This window comes from Lactuca virosa, chromosome 8 (assembly GCF_052849685.1).
Source record: "Lactuca virosa cultivar CGN04683 chromosome 8, Lactuca_virosa_CGN04683_v6, whole genome shotgun sequence".
NCBI lineage: Eukaryota > Viridiplantae > Streptophyta > Magnoliopsida > Asterales > Asteraceae > Lactuca > Lactuca virosa.
In genome coordinates this window covers 122,529,818-122,550,088 of record NC_136433.1, presented here as the reverse complement: position 1 = coordinate 122,550,088, position 20,271 = coordinate 122,529,818, and positions in this window count along the sequence as shown.

The window sequence follows — 20,271 nt, the reverse complement described above, 5'->3', positions numbered from 1 at the left end:
ACACAATTAGATTGTCTTCAACTTGTATCCCCCCCCTGGTAAAAAGCATTTAAAATCATTTAAAAGGTAGATTATAGGAGTATGAACTCACCTGATGTTGGAGATTTGATTGAAGATATGACATAAGATGTTTGGTATGCCAAGTGAAGTCCCGAGCACAAATGGACCCTAATTGGCATATATAGACATATATAGGCATATAATTAGTGTTTATAACTACTAATATGTAAGGGAAACAACTCTAGGAAGTAGGAAACACTTTCAATGAAGTGTTAGAAGTGAAAGTGTGGGGTTGAAACTTGTTCACGGCCCAATCATGAAGGGTTCACGACCCTTCGGTTGTTCACGGCCCAAGAACATGAAGAACACTTGAAGTGTTCACGGCCAAGATGAAGGATTCACGGCCGTGAACTCTTGAAGATCATGAAGATCATGAAAAGAAGTGTTGCATCTAGGCTAGAATCAAGTGTTTCAAAGGGACTACAAGAAGAGGGATGAAATACTTAAGTTTTTGAAGTGAAAAGAGGGCCTTCACTTGATGATACTTAAGAGAGAATGGGGTGGTTCACGGCTGGAAGGTGAGAAATGAGGAGAAAATGGCTAAAACCCTTATATATAAGCGATGGTTCACGACCGTGAACCTTTTGCGGCCCGAAGTGTATGGTCTGAAGTTCACTTGTTCTCGGTTGCGAGGTTGGTGTCCGAAGGGAGAGAAATAATGGATTTCGGACTTCAAGTTTTCACCTCTTAATCATATAACACCTTGAATACGAGGTATACACATTTATATAACATTAATCTAATGCATTTAAAATAGAATAAGATTTAAGTTGATTTTAGTTGACCCAAGTTTTAACTTTGACTGATTCGGGTTGACTTTTCAAGAAGAAAATAACACATTGTCACATCAACCCCCCCCCCCCCCCGATAAATGGAATTTCGTCCCAAAATTAAGTCTAAAGAATATACATGGACGAAGGTGAAAGGTACGGATACTCATGTTCCATTTGATCTTCCCGTTCTTAAGTGAAATCCGGTCCTCGCTATGCATCTCAGCGGACCTTCACTAATGGGGTAAGGATCTGATTAGTCCTAATGACTTCGGTGTCTCGGATTTCTACGGATTCTTCCACGAAGTTGAGGCTCTCGCTTACCTCGATCTAATCGAGTGGGATAACAAGAGTCTCGTCGGACAAACTGTTTGAAAGATAAAGACGTGGAAGGTAGGGTGTATGTTATTGAATTCTCGAGGTAGCCGGGGTCTATAATCTATTGGATCAAATCTAGTAAGAATCTCGAATGTTCTTATGTACCTTGGATATAGTGTTCCACACTTTCCAAAGCGTTTCATGTCCTTCTAGGGGGAGACCATCATATGTCGTGGTCACCAATCTGAATTTCCAAGGGTTTCCTCCTATTGAAGGCGTAACTTTTCTATCTGACTCTGGAAACCTTATGTCGCTCCCGGATTCGTGCTCTCTTCTCGGTAATTTCTCAGATGATTTTCGGATCAGCGAAGGTGCTGTCTGAAACCTGACCTCTAACTAGTTGGGTGTTACCAATTTTAGTCCAGTGCAAAGAGGATCTGCACTTGCGACCACAGAAGGTTTCGAATGGAGCAACTTTAAATGCTAGTATGGTAAGGGACTCGACTAGTTGATAAATGGGTATCCCATGCTTTAGCAAAATCGATCACATATGCTCTCAGCATGACTTCTAATGCTTGAATCGTTCTCTCATTCTGCCTGTCGGTTTATGGATGGTAGGTTGTGCTAATGACTAACCTAGTTCCCAAAGATTTCCGAAGTGACTGCCTGAACCGGGAGATGATTCTACTATCTCGATCACAGATAACAAATATTGGTGTAAGTCCCTAATCTGCTTGTGTATCAATCAGATCCGTTTGATGGTGCGGAATCCCAATCAAACGGACGATGTCAGATCAAATAGAAGAGAAGGAGAAGAAGAAGATGATGAATCTTGTATGTATTGATATGAATGAAGATCCGGATACAAGATTCACACACACTAACACACACTCTCTTTTCTCTCTCTAGAACACCTTCAAATGCTCACACTTAAGCTCCTTTAGTGTTTGTGTTCATCACTCTACATGCAATCCTCACCCTATATATATGGACCTAAGGCCAAGCCCAAAATACAAATAATCCAATGCTCGGTCCAAGCTACAATTAATCCTATACTATTTTTGGCCCAAATAATAAAAACAATAAATGCTTAGAAAAGCAAAGTATAAACCATATTTTTGACCCAACAATCTCCCCCTTGGTTTATAGGTTTCTTTTCTTTTCTTAAATGACCCAACAAGCTCCCCCTAAAAAAAAACTGGCTTTCTTGATAATCTTCATTAGGAGCTTTGGCTTCAGCTTTAATCTTCGAATTCTTCACAGCTTCAAGATGAACATGATGAATCTTCAATAATTGACTTCATCTTAAGCAGTTGGGCATTTCTTCAGAATTTGGCATTCAACGCACATTGGGTGAGGAGGCTTGACGTACTGTTTCTTGAAAGATAGTGCTTTCAGCTTTAGAATCTTCAGAGAGAACATCAGAGAGAACAAATCTTCTGGATCACTTCAGCAGGTTCAAGATAGCAGCAGACTGATTGAGGAGGCTTCAATGCAATCTGTCACCTAATCTTCAAGTGCAGCTTCACCTTGCTTCTGGGGTTGAAAGATTGAATGTCGAAAGAATAATCTTCATTTCTTGCTCCTTCGAATGAGAATTCTTCGATAATCACGGATGAAGCCTTGGCTCAGAAATCTTCGACACAAACTCCATGAGTTTCATCTTCACCTGAATTCACTTTTCAAGACAAAACAAAACTAAAAGAAAACTTAGCACACGATATTTTTGGATTTTTCATATTTTCTGAAAAAGAAATAAAACAGAAATAACACTATTTTAGATTTTTAATTTTTAGATTTTTGTTTGGTTTTCAAAATTTTTAATTCTCCCCTAATATTTAAATTAGAAGAAAACTATGAACAAATTAAACAAAAATAAAAATGATATCTAACTTTAAGAGTGATTTGGGATCAAAGTTTTTAGACAGCCTTTATCCGTTTATCAGTACCTCTCCCTTCATGAATAGATCTGGTCAATCGCCGGTATTGTGGTCCACTTAAACACGAGAGATTGTGACAAAATTAGGACACACTATAAGTGACAAGACAATGTGATCCTAAGATCCTAGATAATATTCCTTAAGGACCATTCAGCTGACGACGACCAAAGATATTGTTGTCCACCTAAATTGAGCAGCGAGATCTACAGACAACCTGTAAGTGTTCAGTTTTAGTTGTATCAGAACATGTTTCCCGCTTCCTGATATGCTCCAGTAATCAAGGACTTCCAGAATACTCCTTACATCGGGTGAGCAGGCAATTATTAAGAGAGAAGATAGATTTAGAATGCATATGCTATACACCCAGGTCGGATCTCTTCCAATCTCGCAGAGGGTGAAACATATGACTAACTGAAGTTTTAGAGGGATTGAGAAAAAGAATGATGCATATACTGTGTACCAGGTCGGATTGTGAGTCACGCAAAGGAGACTGTATATGGCTAACAGATAGAAAGAATTGCATAGATAGAAGATGCATAGAGATAGAGTTGCATATGCTACATTCCAGGTCGGATCTTTCGATCACGCAGAGGAGGAAACATATGACTAACAGATAGAAAGAAAGAATATAACTTTCTATAGACCTAACTTATCGGAATTCACCAGTCACCCCATCAATACCAGGATTAAGGACATAATCCGCACATCGAGGAAAAGTTAATCCACAGTTCCAGATACGAGTTCTTTAGTGTAACCAGTAGATTCCCGTGTTTATCTCCCTGCTCAACCTATCCGAGCATCGTATTGTCAGGCTAAACGGATTTAATTAGGTCAAAATTTGTCAAGTCTATGAATTCCTTAAGTTCATTAATGCCTAGTCAAGTCCATTTTAATCTCTCGTGCCTACCAGCGCATCGAACACAGAGCCTAGACAATTCAGATTTAGTCCCTTACACATATTCAAATTGCCTGTTATCACATGATTATATCACTTCCCAAAACATCTCCCTCAAGCACATTTCATTAACACGATATATTTTTTTTAATTTTCTAATTTTTGGTTTGTTTTTATTTCTCCCCCTAAATTTGTGCATAGGAGAGAAACGAAAGTAAATGCGCAAATTTAAACTATCCTAAAACAAAAATTAGTCTTTAAAGCGAATCAGCTTAAGAAAAACTCAGGAGTATAGAGAAGAAAACTCAAACCGTAAGTCACCGATTGAATTTGCATCCAGAAGGTCTGAGAACAGCACGTGTAATCTCAGAACAGATCCGAAAATTCTTCATGTCATTAAGCACTAACCCCGTTTATGATCTCTTCTTTTCTTCCTTTCCCGCAAAGGACACATACTCTCAAACAAAGATCTGAATGTTGTGCAGTTAAGAGATGTCCCCTATCATGTGCCTGGAACAGCCACTACCAAGAAACCGAAGTCTGATGATATGCCTCCATAGCTGCTCTGACACAGAGCGGGATCAGTTGGTCTCTAGAACCCAGTCCATTTTGAAACTGGGTCGACCTTTGTCATCTACGCAAGATACATTCTCCCATGACATGTCCTGTTTATCACAAACAGAAGATGTAGAAATATTATAGTCATTAGTTGATTTGGGAGATTGAACCTTCGGAACCCATTTGTAGTTGGGTTTAACCCATTTCTTTTTCGATCTGATGGGTGGCTCGGTACTTGATTTTGAACTTGATGTCGGCCGTTGAGATGACTTTGATTTTGGCTTCACGGGAGCATCTCTTGGATTTGGCTTCTTGGTCGGCATTCCCTTCTTGTCCTTCGGATTCGGATTCTTAGCCTTGTAGGTTTGATTCTTGGCCTTCTGCGCGTTCCAGTCACAATGGTCTGAACGTGACCTTGAGGGGTTTCTTTTGGAGTATCTCCCTCTTGGCGCGTTCTGCCACCCTTGTGCATAGTAGGGAATGTATGCGCGCTTAGGACAATTTCTGGCAATGTGTCCAGGTGTTCCACAGTGAAAACATGTCTTTTTCTTCACTGTGAAGTTGTTTCTTCCTGCCCCTGGTGGCGTATCCTTGCCTTGTCTCTTATTTTTCCCACAAGCACAATTGCAGGAGGCACTCTGTTTCGCTGGAATTGGTGGCCTGTATTTCTCAACAGCAGGTTGATCAGAAACAGCTAAGTTCGAAGCAACAAATTCAGAGTTCAAGGAGATGTTGGTTTGTTCAATGGTTTTCTCCTTGTTCTCATCTTCTGCTACTTTACCTGCACATGAAGTAGAAACATTAGTATTTTCAACCTGAATACCTCCTGACACAAATCCAGCTGGTTTTCCATATTGAAGATGTGCCTCCCTGTCAATTTCTTCCTGTGTCGAAGGGATGGATGTGTAGTTATGATTGAAAGGTGGAGGAACACTATCATGCCCTAGACCCTTGTTTTGATTATCTTTGAATTTTAATTGGGTTTCAAATAAGGACTCGACTGTCTTACTTGACGCAGTATAATTTTTTAAACTAACATCTGTTTTTCCACACTTAATTTTCAAAGCGTCAAGTTCTTCAGTTACGACATCAAGTTGTCTCTTAAAGTCATAAAGTTCACATTTTTCACTGTATTCTGTCTGAATTCTCTTAAAATCCTTTATTTTTGTTTCTAACTGGGCCTTCAGGGGTTTCTGTCCTTTCCTGAGTTGATATCCTTCATATCTCAGGTCCTCAACTTCTCTTTTTAATAAATCAATTTGTTCCTGAAGAAATTTAATCGTATCTTCACCAGATAGTGTACATGAAACTTCACATGATTGAGAACATGAAACTTCATTGACCGGAAGGTTTGCGGAACTCATTGTTTTTTGACAATTCAAAGCGTCAAGTTCTTCAATTATATCAGCAAGACTAAGACGATTGAGATCTTTTGTCTTCTTGATGATAGCCACGTTCTTATCCCACGATTTCGGAAGTGAATTCAATAGCTTTTTGTTTATCTCAGATTTAGTCAAGAAGATCCCAGCTATATTCATCTCAGTAGTGAGTGTGGTAAATCACTGCAACTAAGCTTCCAGGGTTTCTCCAGGGATATAATCGAACATGTTGAAGTTTTGTCTTAACATCTCCTGACGACTCTCTTTCATGTCTTCAATTCCCTCGTAAACCTCAAAAACCATTAAAAGCACAACTAGAACTTAAAAGTCAAACCCAAAAAAATATGCCCTTTGACTATAAACCTCAAAAGTCAACCTTAAAAGTCAAATTTAAAAAGTCAAACTCAAAAGTCAAACTTGAAAAGTCAAACTTAAAAGTCAAACCGAAAAGCTAAATTTGAAAATTTAAAAGTTAAACGAGAAAGTCAAAGTTTAAAGTCAAAGGTCAAACTTGAAAGTCAAAGTCAAAATTTTAAGGTCAAAAGTTAAAAAATAAAGTCAAAAATTAAAAACTAAATTTTTGGGTTGAAAATGGAATTTTAAAATAAAGAAAATTGATTTTTGGGGTTAAAAGTGTTAAATTTGCGAAAGTGGAACCGAAGGGGGACACTTTATGAATTAAAAACGGAAGTGGGATATCATCTCGCAATGTAGTTGAGCTGGTAACGCGCTTGGCTGTGTTGGCAGGAGCCCTGGCTTCGATCCCCGACACCTACAACTTCGCTTCCTTTTTATTGATGCGAGGGCGCTGAGTGCGAAGCCGAGGCGCGATGCGATGCGAGGACGAGGTGCGAGGTGCGAAGCGCTGATGCGAAGCTTGCTGCTGCTGAGCCGGCTTCCCTAGCCGTTCACTGAGCCGAATTCCGAGCCGATGCCGCAAACTCCGGCAACCGTAAACCGCCGACCGTAAACTCCGGCGACCATAAACACGTTTACGGCCGTAAACTCCGGACCATAAACTGCCGACTGTAAACTCCGGCGACCGTAAACACATTTACTGCCGTAAACTCAGGACCGTAAACTCCGGGAAATCCTAGCCGCCGCCGACCGTAAACCCTTCAAGGACCGTAAACTCTTCGCAGATTACGTGAAAAACAGCGTTTTTCACCTCTTTTTGCTCCAAAACTCGATCAAAAACCCATTTTTATCAAAAACACGAAGAACAAACCCCCCCTGATTTTCAGAGATCTATCCAAAAACGCAGGAATTTTTCAAAAATAAGATCAAATATGCTCCAGATCTGACAAAAATGACTGATACAATCCAAGCTCTGATACCAATTGTAAGTCCCTAATCTGCTTGTGTATCAATCAGATCCGTTTGATGGTGCGGAATCCCAATCAAACGGATGATGTCAGATCAAATAGAGGAGAAGGAGAAGAAGAAGATGATGAATCTTGTATGTATTGATATGAATGAAGATCTGGATACAAGATTCACACACACTAACACACACTCTCTTTTCTCTCTCTAGAACACCTTCAAATGCACACACTTAAGCTCCTCTAGTGTTTGTGTTCATCACTCTACATGCACTCCTCACCCTATATATATATGGACCTAAGGCCAAGCCGAAAATACAAATAATCCAATGCTCGGTCCAAGCTACAATTAATCCTATACTATTTTTGGCCCAAATAATAAAATCAATAAATGCTTAGAAAAGCAAAGTATAAACCATATTTTTGACCCAACAATTGGAACACCATGCAGTCAATTAATCTCTCGGACACTCGTTCTAGTTAACTTATCTATTTTTCCTATTTCTTTCAAGTTGCAGGAAGCGTGCAGACTTTTGCTCTGAAGTTCATGATAAGACTCAGATTTGGCTCATCCACCATCACCTCGTGTATACGAGTTGTATATAATTTAGATTGACAAAACGTTCTGTTGGGTGGCTCTGCCCCAGGTCCACAACCAAACAAGGAACAGGAGATAGGGCGGAATCACATATCTAAAATCTTGTTAAGTCTAAATTATATACCACTCTTGTGTATACATTTAGCAGCGATAGATTAACCTCATGAGTTCTTAGTCTCTATTCTTGAACTTGACATTACGGTACTAGCGATCTCCCTATGAAATCTATTGGGGTGCTTCGGTGGTTACTGCTTCTGAGACTCCTTGAGTGTCTTCCGCTTTGCGTTTCCTATCTATTGAGTAGACTAGAAGGGCGTGGTACCCTTCGCATGGGTACTTCTGAAGTGATGAAGAGAGAGATGATATAAGGGTTCGCGTTATGGATTGGAAGAATTTCATCTGACGGCTGATTAAGGAAAAAGTTCTTTTACACAGCATAAGGAATTTGCATGATAAGGACCAAGCCAAACCATGTCGGATGATGATGTCGGAACTTCTCGACGAAACATATATTAATAGGGCTGGCAATTCTCGACATGACCCACGACACGACCCGCGACACGACACGAATTAAATGGGTTTGGGTTGAATTTTTCAACCTGCCAACCCGGTAACCCGTCAACCCGCCAACTCATTTATTAAACGGGTCATATATGGGTTTCTCAAAAAATTAACGGGTTGACCCGCTTACCCGTTTATATTTTTAATAAAAAAAATTATTTTATTTTTAAATGTATTTATGTATCAAATATTAATATTGAAAAAGTATTATATAATATATACCATTGATTCATAGACCATTTGACTGTTTTGACATTTTGACTCGTGGTGGATGGCCTAAGGTCGTAAGTCGTAACCTGTAAGGCTAAGTCTGTAACCATTTTGCCATTTTTCCTAAATAAAAATCTCAAATTCAAATCGTGTATGAGCATATCTTCCTCTTCCAAACTTCTAGTCTCCCGCTCTCCTACAATCCCACTATCCCCTCTGTTACTCTATGATCGAAATCAGGTATCGAAATCGTGTTGGAGAATTGACTTTGTTTTTTGTGAGAAAAAAATTGGAATTGTGGCTATTACTTTAGCACTTGAATTATCTATGTTTGTATTAATGTGTAGTTTGAACATGTTTCTATGAATGTTTTTAATTTTCATTTGGATGTTTAAGACTTAAGTGTCTAAAATTCGGATATATTTGCATCAACCATCAAGAATTTATTCATGTTTAGTTGTCAATTTTATTTATGGAATTTGACCCACGAACCCACCAACCTGTGAACCCGTATAAATAAATGGGTTGGCGGGTCATATATGGGTTTATGTTCCAAACCCGCCAACTCGTGACCTGTATATTTAAATGGGTCGTGTTTGGGTTGGCATATTTTGACCCGCCAACCCGCAACACGCCAACCCGAACATGACACGATTGCCAGGCCTAGATATTAAGTCGTTCTGGAAGAAATGATTACTAGGATGACGAACTATCCTATGTATATAAGTTTTCAGTGCTTCGGGTTTTATTCTGTTATTATTGCTACGAACCCCCTTTTTGATTCGAAATTGGCAGGTACTAACAATACGAGGGTTCTGATAATTTGAAATACGGAACTTTCATGAAATGATCCCTGCTAGGTCTCTCTATAACCACTTGGTGTACACAAGTCATGTATAATTAAGATTGGTAAGACCGTTGACTGAGAAATCCTGCCCTAAATCTACAACCAAAGAAGGAACAAGAATTGAGGCGGGATTACTCACTCTAAGTCTACAAATCTTAATTATAAATGACCCTAATGTATATACTAAGCCATCATAGCTTACCTGTTAGGGCTTCAAGTTTTCTATGAGTGCTGTGATTTGGTTCGAACGAGAGAGTAATCATAATTAATATTAATTATTGGGGTTTGGAAGCGTACCAAAATTATAGCAGGGTTCTTTGATACTTCCCTGTGATCTGGGGTCAAACTCCTCCTGCTTCCCCGTCATTCCTCTCGGTTGGACAGTCCCTCTTGAAATGTCCTATTTCACCACAAAGATGACATATTGGACTGGTTCAACATTGGTAGTTGAAGTTATGAACTCAACCGTAGTCCTACAGATGCGGACGTTGTGCCCCTTCATGTTGCATCTATTTCAATTCATCTCTCGACAAACTCCATGATGATGGTAGTTGCACTTGCTGCAGTGTGGAAGGTTTCCTAAGTACGGCGTGGTTGGTGCTGGAATAACAGGGCTGATGGGGGTATTGACTGCCCCAGTTCGTTGCCCTCTACTAGGTTCTTGAGTTGAACAACTCCCTTTCTCGTTCTTGAACTTTCGTTTCAGGATATTAGGTTTGAGGTTCGGAGTGTCCCTACAAGTAGACACTCTTTGCTGAAATTGGTTATCACCATGATCGGGATTGCCGATAACATTTTCGCTAATATTTGCATTGTTAGCATTAAGATGGGTCATGACAGCTATTACAGCTGCTGTGACTGCATCTTGAAACGTAGTCGCATCTATCTGAAGGATTGGTGTTTTTCCGGTGGACGTTTCTTTGGAGGCATGATTCTGCTACACGAAGAGAAAACGAGCTCGTGAGCAACAATAGTTGCCTCTAGATGTATTCTAATCATTTATATATACATATAAATTTGTCGTTTTGTTTAACGGTTCTCAATGTTTCAAACTACATCCCTATGATGCATTCCTGGTAAAGAGCATAAATAAGTTTCTAGAATGGTTATGAACCGAGTGTCATCCGAACTAAGTTACCTTCAATTGGTGGATATCGTTTTCCAACTTTTGAAAAGATTTGAAAACAATTCATAATAAAGTCTACATAAAATAGACTTATGAATTTGAGAAGTAATCGCTCTCAATTTAGATTTTATGATCCGATTTATTGTTATTAGTCGTGTCAGGGAAAGACGATAAGCTCAAAACCTAATGTGAGTAATATAAACACTAACTCACTAGGTTGCATTATTTATTAGTTATTACTGAGATGAAAAGGCGCTCAAACACTTCCCATGAATCACGTGTGGTTTTCCTCTGTTCTCCGTTCTATTATGGGCGGTAATAATTTGTTCTCTCCTGGTATCTATATGGTGTCCTTCTCGTCCGTAGGTATATTGAATTCCTGATCCGTCTTACTTCCGATTCTGACACCGATCCCCATTACTTCATAATGAAGAGTTTGAATCCCGAAAGTTCATGTGAACCTCTCATTGGTGTCCTTAATAGGGTAAGGGCACTAATGATTTCTATAGTTTCTTTACTTCTCATCTGTTTCTTTCTCGAAATTCTCTTAATGTAACTCTGCTGCATCCTCCTTGACTCTTCTATTGAATGCTGGAGTGACTACATCTATCTAAGGGGTTTATACGAGAATGGGAATGTCTAAAGAATCTATGAGAAAAATTAAATTTTTTACGAAGGTGATCCTTTCCGGTCTTTCTATAATCACATAGTGTGTACCGATTATATATAATCCAGATCAAATAGACCTTCGAATAAGTAATTCTACTCTAAAACCACATCCAAACAAGAAAAAGGGAGTAGAGTGAAAATCACATATTCTAAGTCTATAAAGTCTCAACTATATGTAACCTTAACGTAAACACTTAATAATTATAAACCTACCAGAAAAGGTCTTTTAAAATTTCCCAAAAGTTTATTTATGGCACCTCAAATACTCCTATGGTATTTTAATTATATGATTGATTCTTGAACTTCTTGATATATGAAGTTAATAAGTTTTGAGTTATGTTGCTATAGCATCATAAAATACTCCTATAGTATTTTAAACTTTATGTTTGAGTCTAAAATTCTTCTGGTATCTAGGTAAGTTTTAGGCTTGTTGCAACACTACGATCACTCCCAAACACATGTTGGTCATATCTCAAATAAAAATAGTTGATCAGGCTATATTGATCCTTGATAATATTACATAACTGTCCAGGTTTAACTGTAATGACCAACATCCAAATACTTTTGTTTTGTTCTTCTTGTGATACTCGTTCTAGTATATATATTTTGCATGTACTTATACTTTTATAAAATATTGTTATATTTTAAAGTATAAATCTTGGTCAGAGTGTTTTTATCCTAATGTGTTTATAGTTGTATATCTTTTATGACTGATATACTGAGTTCACTATAAACAATGCTCTGATACCAATCTATCACACCCCCAAACTAGAACGGCGGAAACGTTCGGGGGCGGAGGAAGTCATGTCAAGTATCACAACACATGCATTATAATAATCAAAGTACAAACAACCATTGCATTAATAAGTATAAGTTTTACATAAGTGTTTAAACATTACATATTCAAACATCAAAGTAGATATGGTAAAAGACAAAAGACGCAACACGGTACTAGGCTGTCTTCTCAAAAGCTCTGAGAGTGTACCTGTCTACTGGATTCCTGAGAATACAAGTTATTTTGAAAGAGTAGATCAGCATTTAAGCTGGTGAGTTCATAAGTATTTTAGTTATTTAAAGTATACTCTAAGTTCTTGGAAAAATTCGTCGGTTCCTCCAGAAAATCATATATTTTCTGATGTGATAAAATGATAACCATAATGGTTCCCTCTACAATTACTTAGTTTATACTAGTTATATATAACCTAATACCGAACGGACAGTTAAATATGTGAATCTGCCCTAAGTCCACAACCAAACAAGGAATAGGAAGTAAGGCGGAAGTCACACATTCCACTGCCAATCGGATATTACTTATATATAACTCTGATGTATAAACTAAGGAATTATAGAATTAACCATTTAAGGTCCTTTATGTTATACTAGTTTTGAGAAAGTGACTGATTACGCTCCAGAAAATCCTATATTTTCTGCTTTACAACTGATAAATAGTTTTAATCCTATAAAACCGTTCTATTTAAGTATTATTGTAGTTATAATAAAGTTTAACATAATTTTAACTATCAATAAAATTATAAGAAGAATGTTTTCCTTTTTGTTGGTGAAAAGTAGTTTTAAATCCCTATAAAACCCTTCTATAAAGTAGTTTTAAATTCCCATAAAACCGTTCAGTTTTGTTTATGGAAAGTGATTAATACGGTAGTATTTCTTAAAAATAAACTACTGAAGAATAACTACCCTAATATTAACCTGGTTAATTAGGATTTAAAATGTGATAAAGTTGTAACCATGCTGGACTAGAATGAACACGACGACCTACTGGTGTCGAAACTGAATATGTTACATTTGTCACCCCATGGCTGGTCTGCCGGATTGTAGCTAGCAGTCCGGATGTGGGATTGTCGGTCCCGTATAGATCTACACACACAATGCCCGCTCTCCCTCCAGGAGACTATGGTTACAAGAATGTAACATAGCAAGTATTGCTATGTCCTGAATACATACCATCACATTTTAGTTTGAGTAAAGATCGAATTATATCATTTTCTCGACAAAGTAGTTTAGACCTCGTATACTTATCTAGAAAATAGATTTCTCGTTTGTTTCATAAATTATACCTATTATAATTTATACGTTCTATCTGATTAGCATGATTTATCCTGAAAGTACCCCTTTGCTCAGCATGATACAAAGGTAATGATACCGACTGAAGTAACCCTTTATATTCCCATATGTATAATATATATAATTAAGAAGGAAACGACCTTCAGATAAATAACCCCACCTGAAGCCCACATCCAAACAAGGAAAAGGATATAAGGCAACTCATTAGTCCTAATCCCTTTAAGTCTTATTTATATACTTATACATATATGAACATGATTTTGACAATTATAAGTTAAAAGAATTATAAATTCATTTTAAAGAGTTTAACGGTATCTTAAAAGAGTTTATGTGATTTTCAAAAGAGTTCACATGACTTCAAGTCATTATGGAAGTATTGGGTAATCCTTTATTGTAAAAATAAAGATTCAAAGCATAAGGAAATCTTTTATGCGATTGATATCACATGTATTCACTAACACAATTAGATTGTGTTCAACGTGTATTCCCCCTAAAAAGCATTTAAAATCATTTAAAAAGTAGATTATAGGGGTATGAACTCACCTGATGTTGGAGATTTGATTGAAGATATGATATAAGATGTTTGGTATGTCAAGTGAAGTTCCGAGCACAAATGGACCCTAATTGGCATATATAGACATATATAGGCATATAATTAGTGTTTATAACTACTAATATGTAAGGGAAACAACTCTAGGAAGTAGGAAACACTTTGAATGAAGTGTTAGAAGTGAAAGTGTGGGGTTGAAATTTTTTACGGCCCAATCATGAAGGGTTCACGACCCTTGGGTTGTTCACGGCCAAGGAACATGAAGAACACTTGAAGTGTTCACGACCAAGATGAAGGGTTCACGGCCGTGAACTCTTGAACATCATGAAGATCATGAAAAGAAGTGTTGCATCTAGGCTAGAATCAAGTGTTTCAAAGGGACTACAAGAAGAGGGATGAGATACTTACGTTTTTAGAGTGAAAAGAGGGCCTTCACTTGATGATACTTGAGAGAGAATGGGGTGGTTCACGGCTGGAAGGTGAGAAATGAGGAGAAAATGGCTAACACCCTTATATATAAGCGAGGGTTCACGGTCCGAGGAGTTCACGGCTGTGAACCTTTTGCGGCCCGAAGTGTATCATCTGAAGTTCACTTGTTCTCGGTTGCGATGTTGGTGTCCGAAGGGAAAGAAAGAATGGATTTCGGACTTCAAGTTTTCACCTCTTAAACATATAACACCTTGAATACGAGGTGTACACATTTATATAACATCAATATAATCCATTTAAAATAGAATAAGATTTAAGTTGATTTTAGTTGACCCAAGTTTAAACTTTGACTGAGTCGGTTTGACTTTTCAAGATGAAAATAACGGGTTGTCATGGAATCCCAACTCCCACCGAAGTCTATAACACACACCCTCAACATATCCTCGAGGGTCTGAATGGTCCGCTCGCTCTGACCGTCGATCTGCGGATGAAATGTTGTGCTAAAATGCAGCTGCGTGCCCAGTTCCTCGTGGAACTTCTGCAGGAAACGGGAGGTAAATCTAACATCTCGGTCGGAAACAATGGAGACCGGAACCCCATGGCGAGCTACAATCTCGCGAACATACACGTCGGCCAACTTCTCGGCCGATGAACTCTCCCGTATAGCCATGAAATGGGCACTCTTGGTCAGTCAATCTACGATGACCCATATAGCATCAAATCCCTTCGCCTTCCTCGGCAACTTGTTAATGAATTCCATCGTGATCTGTTCCCATTTCCACATGGGAATCTCTAGGGGCTGCAGCATACCATGCGGCCTCTGATGCTCGGCCTTGACCATCTTGCAGGTCAAGCACCTCTCGATATACCAAGCGATTTCTCGCTTTCATACATGGCCACCAGTAACTCAAACTCAGGTCTCGATACATCTTGGTGGCCCCCGGGTGAATAGAGAAGTGAGACTTATGAGCCTCCTCCATGACTGTCTGTCTGACCCCACCAGACATCGGAACCCATACCCGACCGCATCAGGTTAATAATCCTCGGCTATCATGCACAAACTGGGTGTTCTCACCCTTGATCCTCTCCAATTTCCAGTTCACTGTTCGCATGCCGTCGACCTGAGCATCTCTGATCAAACTCACAAGCGGAGAATCCACCGTTATCCTCATACATATCGTTGGGGTAGAAGACCCAGCGGACTTGCGGCTCAAAGTGTCCGCCACCACATTCGCTTTACCGGGGTGGTAAAGGATCTCGCAATCATAGTCCTTGACTACATCCAGCCACCTACATTGCCTCATGTTCAGGTTCGGCTGATACATGATGTGTCTCAGGCTCTTGTGATCCGTGTATATGGTATAACGGACCCCATATAGGTAATGCCTCCAAATCTTGAGAGTAAATACCACCGCCCCCAACTCCAGATCATGCATAGGGTATCTCGTCTCATGTGGCTTCGCTTGTCGTGATGCGTGGGCTATCACTCGTCCTCTCTCCATGAGGACCGCCCCAAACCTGTGATGGATGCATCACAGAACACTACAAAATCCTCAACTCCCTCCGGGAGAGTCAAAACTGGAGCCTCTCACAAACGCTGAAGGAGGGTCTCAAACGCCCTCTGCTGCTCAGGGCCCCACCGGAAATCCACCCCCTTCCTCGTCAGACGAGTGAGGTGTACTGCAATCTTGGAGAAATCCCGAATGAATCTCCGGTAGTACCCTGCTAATCCCAGAAAACTCCTAATGTCTGAAGGAGATCTTGGCACCTCCCACTGCATGACTGCCTCGATTTTGGCCGGGTCGACCAAAATCCCGTCCTGGTTAACAAGATGTATGAGGAACTGAACCTCTTGTAACCAAAACTCACACTTCTAGAACTTGTCATAAAGTCATTCTCGTCCCAGAACTCCCAATAACTCCCTAAGGTGCTCCTCGTGCTGTTCTCGGGTCTTGGAATATACCAAGATATCATCTATAAACACGATAATCAAGCAATCAAGCATCGGTCTGCAAACCCGATTCATCAGGTCCATAAATATTGTTGGCGCGTTGGTGAGCCCAAATTGCAGCTGTGAAGACATCTGCTGCATCTCGGGCGGCGCCAACCGGTACGGCGCCTTGGCGATAGCAGCCGCACCCGGCATCAGGTCGATCCGGAACTCGACTTGTCTCTCCGAAGGTACCCCCGGTAACTCCTCCGGGAACACATCAGCAAACTCTCTAACCACTGGAACCTCTAAAACTGGATTCTGACCTCCGGACCGCGTATCCACCACATACGCTAGATAACCCGCACACCCGTGCTGAAAATACTGCTGAGCCCTGGCAGCTGAACAAAACCCTGATCCCACATTGGTTCCCTCGCCATATACAATCAGGTCTCCCCCACTTGGGGTTCGAACAACCAACCCCTGGCCCTCGCAATCTATCATGGCACCAAATCGACTAAGCCAGTCCATCCTCACAATCACGCACACCTCCCCCATGGGAATCGGAATCAAATCTATCAGTAAGGACACTCTGAAGATCTCCAAATCGCATCTTCGGTAGACCGAAGAAGCAGAAACTCCGTGTTCGTATGCGATAGAGACTCGCAACAGACACTCTAGCTCGCCTACTGGCACACTGAATTCCCTACTAAATGCCTGAGATACGAAAGACCGACTTGCCCCCGAGTCAAATAAAACCAATGCAGGCAAGGAGTTCACTAAAAACGTACCTAATCACAGGTACAACAAATAAGCATAAAACAGATATAATAAATGAGATAAAGGACAGAAACATACCAGTAACCACATCCGGTGCTGCCCTGGCCTCCTCAGCTGTAAGCTGGAAGGCACGCCCCTAAGCCTTCGGAGGCTCTGCCCTAACTGGCCTCCCATCCGCAATCCTCAATGTAGCGGACGCTGGAACCTACACCGGCCTAGCTGCGAGCTGTGGACAGTTGGTCTTCACGTGACCAACCTGATGACAATGATAGCATATCCTCATATCCGATGCAGGGGCGGACTGGCGAAAGTCCCTAGCATAGTGCCCCTCCTTGCCACACTTGTGGCACCCTCTACCCGCTCGACAAGCTCCAAAATGACCCTTGCCGCATTTTCCACAAGTGCGTCTCTGTTAACCCCCGATCCTGGAATCAGTGGTCTTAGACCGCTTCGGCGCCGCCTGAGACTGTGTCGGGGCCTAACGCTGCTCCCTCAACTGCAGCTCAATCTCCAACTCATGCCGCCTAGCGGCCTCCTGTAGATCCAGTAGATTATCAAATCGTTGTGTGGCAACAAACTGACGGATGTCTGTCTTGAGCATGCTCAGATAACGAGTCATCTGAGCCTGCTCGGAAGCAAACTCCGGGTAAAACATCGCCCTCTCAGTGAACATACGAGTGATCTCTGTCAACGACTCCCCATCCTGCCTCAAACTCAAAAACTCCTGCGCCAAACGTTCCCGCTCGACCCGTGGAATGTATCGGGCACGGAACATATCCCTAAACTGCTCCCAAGTAACAACAGCTCTCTGTTCATCAGTGTACGACCTTGTCGTCAACCTCCACCAGTCCTTGGCCCTGAGCCTCAGCATGTTCAGGGCACACCTGACCTTCTGGTCAGTAGGACATGAACACGTGAAGAAACAGCCATCCACGTCAGATAACCACCTCATGGCTCTAATCGGATCCCGGGTACAATCGAATGTCGGGGGCTTCGTGTTATCGAAGTCCTGGTACTGCAAGCCCCGACTGGCTCCACCTCCTCCTGTCGCTTTTACATCCGATGCATTGCAGCGGCAGCCGTCTCTGCAAGGGCTGCGTAACGCTCGTCGAAGTACTCGACCATAGCGGTCTTAATAGACCCAAACATCTCCGGCAGCTGTGCCCGGAACATAGCAGCAACCTCATCATGCAGGATCTCTCGAATCCTGGCATCCAGATCCTCTGTACCCATCTGCACCACAGGCTCAGGTGCTGTTGGCCCCTCCTGGCCTCCGTCTCCTGATCCTGATCCTGACTCAGATCCAGTCACAAAGCGTCTTGTAACCACCATATTGGAAGTATAACGGGAAGATATCATATAATCCGCATAAATAACTGGGAACCAACTCCCGACTAAACCCTAGGGGTTATGACTTCCTTGCTACGCGTATGGGTCCTGTGCTTTCAGTAGTACGGGCCCATACTACCTTCCAAACCTACCCATATTTGTCTCAAGCATCACCACAACACCCTAACAATATATATATATATATATATATATATATATATATATATATATATATATATATATATATATATATATATATATATATATATATATATATATATATATATATATATATATATATATATATATATATATATATATATATATAAACATAGCGAGCACTCAATCCTCACTCCTAGAGGAATGCTAAATATCTCATAACTGGCCTCTAAGCCTCGTACGAACCACCCATCCATGAAACTTTCACCAACCCTGCAGCACTAGTGTATGCTAGTCATACATAACACTGAACCCTATAGACTTTCGAATATCCAATCCTACCCTAAGCCCCCAATCAACAAGAACATAACATAAGCCTAAATCAAACATTCTCAGGCTATAAGATCTTAATTATGTATAACTGTGATGTATACACTAAACAACTACAGTAATGATGTCAATCTCATATAAGGAAAACCCTAGGCTAGCAGGCATCATGTAATCAGGAAATTCTATCATGCAATTCCTGAAGATCCCTAGCCTAGTACTAGCATGATGTTCTAACATATCACAATATCAAATAACCGTCTGGTACTTTGGGGACTACTTACTGGCTCCGACTGATCGTACACTCTGCATTCTCCTTTTCTCATTTTGATAACCATTTTAAAATTATTTTGAAAATCCTTCCTTGGTTTGAGACTGGACTCACACGAGTGTTCATCCAATTCACTCAAACCAAGGCTCTGATACTAACTTGTAACACCCATAAAATCATGCCAAATTTGAACTTTTAAAAACATTTCAAAACCATTAAATCATTACAAACTTGTTTTCAAAATGTATAATATCAGATTTTTCCTAGAAACATAAACAAAACATGAGGAGCTGTACGATCACGCCTTTGCCTTGTCGCGATCCCTTGATGTACCTGAAACAATAAACTGAAACTGTAAGCCTGAAAGCTTAGTGAGTTACCCCCATAATACCCACCTCATATAACCATAATCATATCGTATCAATAGATACAGAACAACATGCATAACGAGCCTTCAGCCTGACTGGATCGCCTCGCAGGGCCTACGGCCTATCTGGACCGCTCCCGAGCCTTCGGCATGACTGGACCTCCTCGCAGGGCCTACAGCCTATCCGGACCGCTCACCGGGTATGTTGGCCTACAGCACAAAGCAGGACCGCCTCAACCCAACCCCCAATCGAAAAACATGTGCACATAAATATCATACGCTAGCTCATATCATATAACAGTCAAACAGATCTAGCAGATCCCTAATCATAGCAACATCCCAATAATCGGGGTACAGACCTAACCGGTCACTAGCATAGCATCATCCTATAATCAGGACAATGACCTAACCAGGTTACTAAGCATAAGCATATCACCATCCTAACTACCAGGATGTAAACAATAAAGATATCATGCCATAATCCGGATACGAATCCATAAAGGGCCGGCCTTGGTGCCTTAGACCCTATTGATATAGTGAGGATAACTCACCTCGCAACTGTCAACTCGAAAGATAAGCTCAACCTATCGGATCACCAAAACGAACTCCACCACCTATATTTACAATAAAACCATTTCCATAAATTTCCAAAAATACCCCGAGAGGTCAAACTCGTCAACCCATAGTCCAAGTCAAAGTCAACGGTCCATGTTGACCCAACTCGTCGAGTGCAACTAGCAACTCGTTGAGTTCTTTAAGATTTTTGATGGTCATAAAACCCTCACTGACTCGCC